The sequence below is a fragment of the Sminthopsis crassicaudata genome, chromosome 4, assembly GCF_048593235.1.
Source record: "Sminthopsis crassicaudata isolate SCR6 chromosome 4, ASM4859323v1, whole genome shotgun sequence".
Taxonomy (NCBI): Eukaryota; Metazoa; Chordata; class Mammalia; order Dasyuromorphia; family Dasyuridae; genus Sminthopsis; species Sminthopsis crassicaudata.
The window spans coordinates 33,463,131-33,470,849 of record NC_133620.1 but is presented as its reverse complement, the minus strand read 5'-3'; positions in this window follow the sequence as shown (position 1 = coordinate 33,470,849).

Here is a 7,719-nt window from a genome sequence, read left to right as displayed (position 1 = left end):
AAAACATAACCTAGAATTCCATTTGTTGGTTCCTTCAACTTATGAAAGATAAAAGTATAGTTAAATGCAAATCATGAAATTATTAGCTTTTCTGTCATTGATCAAAGCAGAGGTCTTTATACTTTCATTAGAGTTTGTGGACCCTGCTACCAATGAGTTTCAGAAAATATGACTTCAGGTATCCATTACTCCATTGTAGATGCTAATCACTAAATACCCAAATATCTTTTTCATTAATGTATCAGGAGCCAGATACAAATGAGCAATATACTTTTCTAACTGTTATTGCTGTTGATAGAAGAGGCTTGCCTTGCTTACTGTTGCTGCCTTCCATGAGCACTGGATTTCTGAGATATTTCAAAGGTCTTTGTCCAGGGTGCTGAAATGTAGAAGGGTGCTGACAGGTTTCAGACAGACCTTCAGTAGCAAATAAATAACTGAGTTGAACACCTAGAGGCAATGGTAATTAGCCAAAATTGCAGGCTACTAGACAGCATTATCCGACACACATACACACACACACGCACACACACACACACACACACACACACACACACACCACACACTTGGGTAGCAACTCAAGTATATTTCACAGACTGATGACTAGTTCTCCATTAAACTCAGGGAAGATTCTTAATTTTTCTGTAACTTATTTTGATCCCTCATTGAATAGTATCAACAAGTATTTAGTTAAATTATGTGCCACGTCTGGTGTTAATCACTAAGGATTCCAAAAAAAGGGAAAAATAGCCCTAGACTTCAAGGATTTGCACAATATCGGGGAAGACAACATATTTATAACTAGAACACATAGAAGAAATATTAAGATATATTCACAGAAAATCATTATTATACTAAACTGCAGAATGAGTCTCCTCTATACTGTCCCTGACAGTTGACCATCTATCTTCTGCTTAAATATATCCAGAAGTGGGAAGTTCACTACTTCTGGAGGAATCCCATTCTACATTTAGTACAAGTTGATTTGCTAGTCTGTGTCTGAAATAGTAACTTCAGAATATAATAAATTTATATCAAGATCAAATTTCCTTTTTGAAACTTGTCTCTTTCTCATTGTATGTGGTGGCCCTTCAAATATTTGGAAAGAACTTTCATTTCCCTCCAGTCCTTTTTTTCTCTAAGTAAAACATGCCATTTCCTTCAACCAATTCTTATATAAAACAAACTCAAGGCTTTTTCTCTTCTCACAGTGCTCTCTAGCTTATCTGTGTCTTTTCTTAAGTCCCTGAAGACACTTCATCTTAATTCAATTTATATAACAAAGAGTTTTTCTTCAGCAACGTTGTAAGTAAGGCACATATTAATATCTCTATTTATAAATGAGGAAACTGAGCCTCAGAGGAGTTAAGTGAGTAGTTTAAGGTCACACAGCTATATGTGGAAGAAATAGGATTCTAAGTACCAGGACTTTTGGCTCCTGTAGTATACTCCGTCATGACTTCTGCTAGCTGGTAAAATATTCATTTACTTGGGATATCTGTTCTTTCTAGATGTCCCAAATTTCAATCCACTATAGGATAAATGATTATAAATTCCAAGTTACTAGGCCCTGCATTAATGAGACTTTACTCTGTTTCTCTTCTTTGTGCATTCCTCTTCACCATCCATTATAGGTTTTTGCTTTTAGAGTCACGTTGCCAGGTGCAGAAGCAAGAAGATCTCTTCCCAGGCAGTGGATTTTTAGATAATTACCCATCTGGGTATTGAACAGACAGACTGAAAACTTTGGTGGGGGGGAGAGTGTCTGGCAGGTGGTTCATGTTGGATTAGTTATATGCATTTGGGGGTGGGTTACATGTTGTAAAGTAAATTTCAACTCTGATCTGTCTCTCGACAGATTGAGTTCGGTATGTGTTTTTCCCATGGTTACTATAGCATGCCTTGTAAGTAGGACAAAATAGGAGGTTTGATTAAAACTGAACACTTCACCAATTGTTAGCTTTTGCTATATAAATATTAAATAGTTTGTTTTGTCTTTAAAAAGGAAAAGACACAAACCAGTAGCGAGTGCTTAAAATGTGAGACTGTATTTTTAAGTCATGAAGTAACCCACTTTACCAGAAATTGTGTCTTTTGCACTCTTCCCAGCATTAATTACGGAACTTTCCTAGCTGGCAGATCAATAATTATTCATGATGGGGACCCATCACCAGATAGTAAGTGCTTTGTGCAATTTTCAGGTCACTTTTGTAGTTCAAGATTTTCCATTCTGTCATACGGCAATCCTTTTCTGCTGGAACATAAGTGAACACTTCTCAGCTGTGCACCACAGGGGAGAGACAATTCCAAGAAGGGCAGAGAGAGATGGGAAAGTGGAGTTTCAACCTTTATGGATGAGACTGAGTATTTATTTTTTCAAAAAAATATTTACAAAGAAGAAAAGTGTCTACAGCAGTGAACAATAGATCAAGGCAGCTAAAGGTGATGCAGTGACCGTGGAGAGATGCCATCACCCCCAACATTTCCATTGCCTTAAGGGGCAAAGGGGGTGGAAAATGCCAGCAAACCCTTTTCACTTTTCTGACATGTGCACTCTCAAAAAGTCAAAGCTCTGCATTCTAATAAAATTAACGTGACTTTGGAAAATAAGGGGAAAAGACCAAAGGAAGAAGAAACCTTACAATTTCTGCAAGCATGTTTTATTTCTGACAGATAAAAAGCATTTGGCAGTCACTGTCCCTTTTTGTCTACCATGTTCGTGTTCCTGACTCTTCCAGTCTTTGTATTCAAGTCCTTAGTTACCGGAATTTTTCCAGTTGCCTTAATTAACTTAATCAAACCTAAAGTAGGTTGTTATATGAAATTAACTTGTGAGTTCCACATGTCTGTTTTAATCATTTGATATCCTTGTGTTCTCATTGATGTGAGTATTCTCTCAAGATATATCCTTTATGCTTCTTCTCCCCTTTTTATCACTGATAAAGTGCTCATGGTCTTTGTGCTGATTACATGTAATCTAAAAGGCATTATGGCATAGAAAGCTACATCAAAAATTCAAGAAGATGTGGATTCAAATACTGTTTCGGAAACATCTTGGCTGCGTGATCCTGAGGAAGTCATTTAGCCTCCCAATTATGAAGGTGATTCTCAAATATTATAAACTGCAGAGACATTGCTAAGAGGGAGTTTTCTCATCATGGCTTTCCCTACACCATTTAAATTACAAGAATAGCCCCCATTTTCTGTCTATATGTAAAAATGCATTAAATTATAGGCTCTATCTGTGGAGGGATGCAGTAAAGGTATGCACTAATAAATGTTCACTGACCTTACTAGCTATGTACATTAGGACAAAGGTAGTGATTGGTAAGACAGTAGGCACTCAAATGTTTGCTGACTGACTGCATTAGGACAAAGTTTGTACTAAATTATCTCTCAGGTTCCCAGGAACTAAATTCTATGAGTCTATCATTTCATTTGTTGCTTAGTTTTAGGTGACTAATGGCTAAATTACTGCCTTTGAAGTCCAGTTTTTCTGATAGCATCAAAATGTAGACATAATAAAAGACATAGACACTGCTTTGAATTTTCTCCTAAAAGACACAAAATGGTAAGTTATACACATACATACACATGCACACATATCGCACATGCACATCTATACCCACACTTAAAGTTTATGAGCTTTGAGACTGAGATGGGGGGCCTTGTTAATTTATTTTCTGTGGCCACCAATTTTCATCCATAAAGAAGAATTTTGACAGTGAAGTTTTAAAAAATAAACTTATCAACTGTAGGCAGAAATATACATGCTATACAATTCCACCTTCTTTACAATTCCTTTCAAATTTCCTAAATTATTATTGCCCTCTATCAGATGGGAAACAAGGACATAAAGGAATTAAAACTGCTTTTAAAACTTGGTCCAGGAAGAAATTTGTTGGAGAATGAGAATGGGGATTGTTGTACATGGCTTCTCTTTTGGCACCTTTGGGGCTCTCTAGATGATGGAGTATTGTCGATTTAACTTCAATTAATAAATGTCATTCAATTAATTAGCATTTATTAAATACCTACTATGTGGGGCAGCTAGGTGGCACAGTGGATAGAGCACCAGCCCTGAATTCAGGAGGATCCGAGTTCAAATGTGGTCTCAGACACGTAACACTTCCTAGCTGTGTGACCCTGGGCAAGTCATTTAACCCCAGCCTCAGGGAAAAAAATGCCTACTATGTGCTTGGCACTGTGAGCACTGGGATAACAAAAGAAAGGAAAAATAATATTTTAGCTGTCAAGGAGCTCATAGTTTAGGGGGAGACAACATGCAAATAATGGGGTACAAGCATGCCATGAGTCAAGGTAAATTGGAAATATTCAACAGAGGAAAAAACGTTTAAGATTTGGGAGGAGTGGGTTATGAGTCTTTCAGAAGGTGCTATTTTATCTGAGACTTAAAGGAAGTCAGAGAAACTAGAATGGCACTTCTCTATAGAAAAGGGAGGCATTGTTTGTCAGCACATGAACTTTCAGGGAAATTGTCAACATCAACACAAAAATATAAATGAAGTATATTCAAATGACTTGGATAGATTCAGTGACTATTGCTTGGGCAGGGTGCTCTCTGTCTCCTGGCTTCCTTTAAATCTAGCTAAACCCCCACCTTCTCCAAGAAACCTTTTGCCCTCACAGAGCTTATATTTTAATAGAGGCAAAGGGAACTATTGGCTAGGAGAGTTAGTCAAGAAAGAATGATGATTGAAGACATAAAGCAAGTGATTAGTAGAATATATCAAAAATAGTGCTATTGCTTTGATTACTATTCTACAAGCAGATTTGGAAAGTGGAGGATGGGGTGGAGAGAAGAAGACTGTGAAAATGGGGGCATGGTGAGTCTGGGCTCTGGCAAGATAAGCTGAACCTATCAAAAGCCCAAATTCTCAAGGATAGGAGCTTATGTTTCATGTTGGAGGTGGGACAGTTCATGTGTCAGGGAAGTGACCTTTGGAAGAGACCTATCAAAGAATACTGATAATAATAGTAGTATCATTATGCTTATCTATGTTTTTGTAAACATAGATATGTTTACATTGTAAATGTTTACGATGTAAACATTATTTTGTTTTTGTAAAATCCAAAATGTTGTGTAAATATGCTTTATGCTTACTGTTATAAGTGGCTGAGTTGTATATATGCATATATACACAAAATATATTAATGAAATGTTTATTGCCACTATTAAAAATGGTAAGTTATAGATGTACCCATTGTATATTGTATATAATAGTTGTGATATAACTGATGTCATTCATAATAGTAATGGTAATAATAATAGTTCAATTACCTGGTATATACTTATATGTTATATAAATTTTTATTATATAAATTACATAGAAAATGAAATACATACATATATAATACATTTGTGTGTATATATATAATATATGCACACACATATCTATAAACTATATCTAGCAGCTCAAATATATATTTAATTTGTATAGTATAAAGGAGAAACATATAATAGCTGAAGTGTATATATATATATATATACATATATATATGTATATATATATATAGCTATAGATAAAATGAAAAATGTTATATATGTGCTATGTAATATATAATATAGATTTGAGTTTTTATATATTATATTATAGTATTATTTAACAATATATTCATGCATAAATTGGATTTGCATGACACAGGAGACACTGGCACAGGACCTCCCAGCATGGCATGCCCTCATCAGAAAAGATGCTATGCTCTATGAGCAAAACAGAGTTGAATCAGCTCAGAAGAAACATGAGATGGGCAAAGTTAGAGAGTCCACCCCAAATGTTCATAAGGACTATTTGTATCTGACCTATGGTAGAGTGTTCTGAGCTCATATTGGTCTGATCAGTCACAGTCAACCAAAACTTAACTCAACTCTAACATAGTGATGTTATTTTGGCCCTCTTCAAGAATGAAGGACACCAACCAACCAAACATGTAGCAATAGTAGCCTTGTATAATAATATCACATATATTTATATGTGTGCATATATGTGTGTATACACATTTATATATATACATACACACACACACACACATATATATATATATATATATATATATATATATATATATATATATATATATATATATATATATATATATATATAATTGTAAACACATATGTCTGTGTATGTATATCTCTCTGAGTGAATGTATTCATTGGTATGGGGAGCTCCCCAAGGATACATTCTCACATTTGACAATAAACACAACAGCCCACTCTCTTTAATTTGTAGGCTTAGAAAGTTACCTCTGGGCACAGACAGGTGAAACTTCCTACTAAACATCACACAACTAATATATGTTAGAAGCACATTTGAACCCTGATCTTCTTGACTCTGAGGTCAGCCTTCTTCCACCATGTCTTGGTGCATCTCTTATAGAAAAATAATGTTGCAGTAGCATATTAATTCTTAAGTGAATATGTCAAGTTATTGGGGTGAATGATTCTCCAAAGGATGGATTGCAATCCATTCTTGTCTACCTCTATTTTCTGATGCTTATCTGTGTCCTCCCTAAAAACATTCAAAGGAGGTCCACTGAATATATGGGTCTTTCTCAATTTCTCTTCATAGCATGAAGATATCAGTTGAGTCTATGGGCTATCCATCAATCATCCTTTACCCTCACCATATGATGAGCTTATTATTGTTGCACCTCTATAGGATGTCCCAAAAGCTTTAGTATAGTTCCACAGGAAGATTTTTAGGAGAGCCTATATTTCTCTGATGATCCTTTTTCCAGAATTATTTGACCCTCACTTGATGAAGACTCCTCATACTCAATATGAACCTTCCACAGACTTCTGAGTGCTATTCCCTCTCAATTTTTCAGAAAACATTGCTCTATCACACCATATCATCATTGCTGTACTATATTGTGTTAATATTATCATTATTTTATTATACTACATCTTTGTTATTGCTATTGTAATACCTTATTATTTTATTCATTATTTATTTTGGCTTGTATATTTAGTTATTGTTATTATACTTTGATAGTAGTAAAGGTATTGGATAGAGTTCTGGGATTGGAGTTAAGAAGACTGGGGTTCAAATACCACCTGTGATATATAATAGCTGCATTATTCTAGGTAATCACTCAACATTGTCAATTAACTCTCTAGGTATTTCCCTCTAGATCATGTCAGTTTGTAATCCGTGGGTTTGGAGATAATGGGAATTTTTTATTGATAAAATCAAAACTCCTTTGTTCATTAACGTGTCCTCAGGTTATTAGTCTTAAGAAATAAAATGAAAATCGAAGAGGAAATGATGGGAAAAGAGAAGGAAGAAAAAGATGAAGACAAAGAAGGAAACAATAAGAATCAGTATTTAGATAGTGCTACAAGACTTACAAAATACCATGTAATTATTATCTCACTATATCCTCAAAAGTGTATTATCTTCTTTTTATAGCTGAGAAAACTGATAAATGATTCTAGGTTCAGTACTCTAACCACCGGGAAACCTAGCTGCTTAGGAGGAAAAGTATTGCTATCAGTAACAGTAAAGGTGGTGAGGAGTGGTGCAAATGAGGGTGATATGTGAATTAAGGGAAAATAGAATCAAATAGGTAGGTTCATTGGATAGAGTGCCAGCTCTGGAGTCAAGAAAATCTGAGTTCAAATCTAGATTCAATCACTTATTAGCTTGTAATCTTGAGAGAATCACTATCTTTGTTTGCCTTAATCTACTGCAG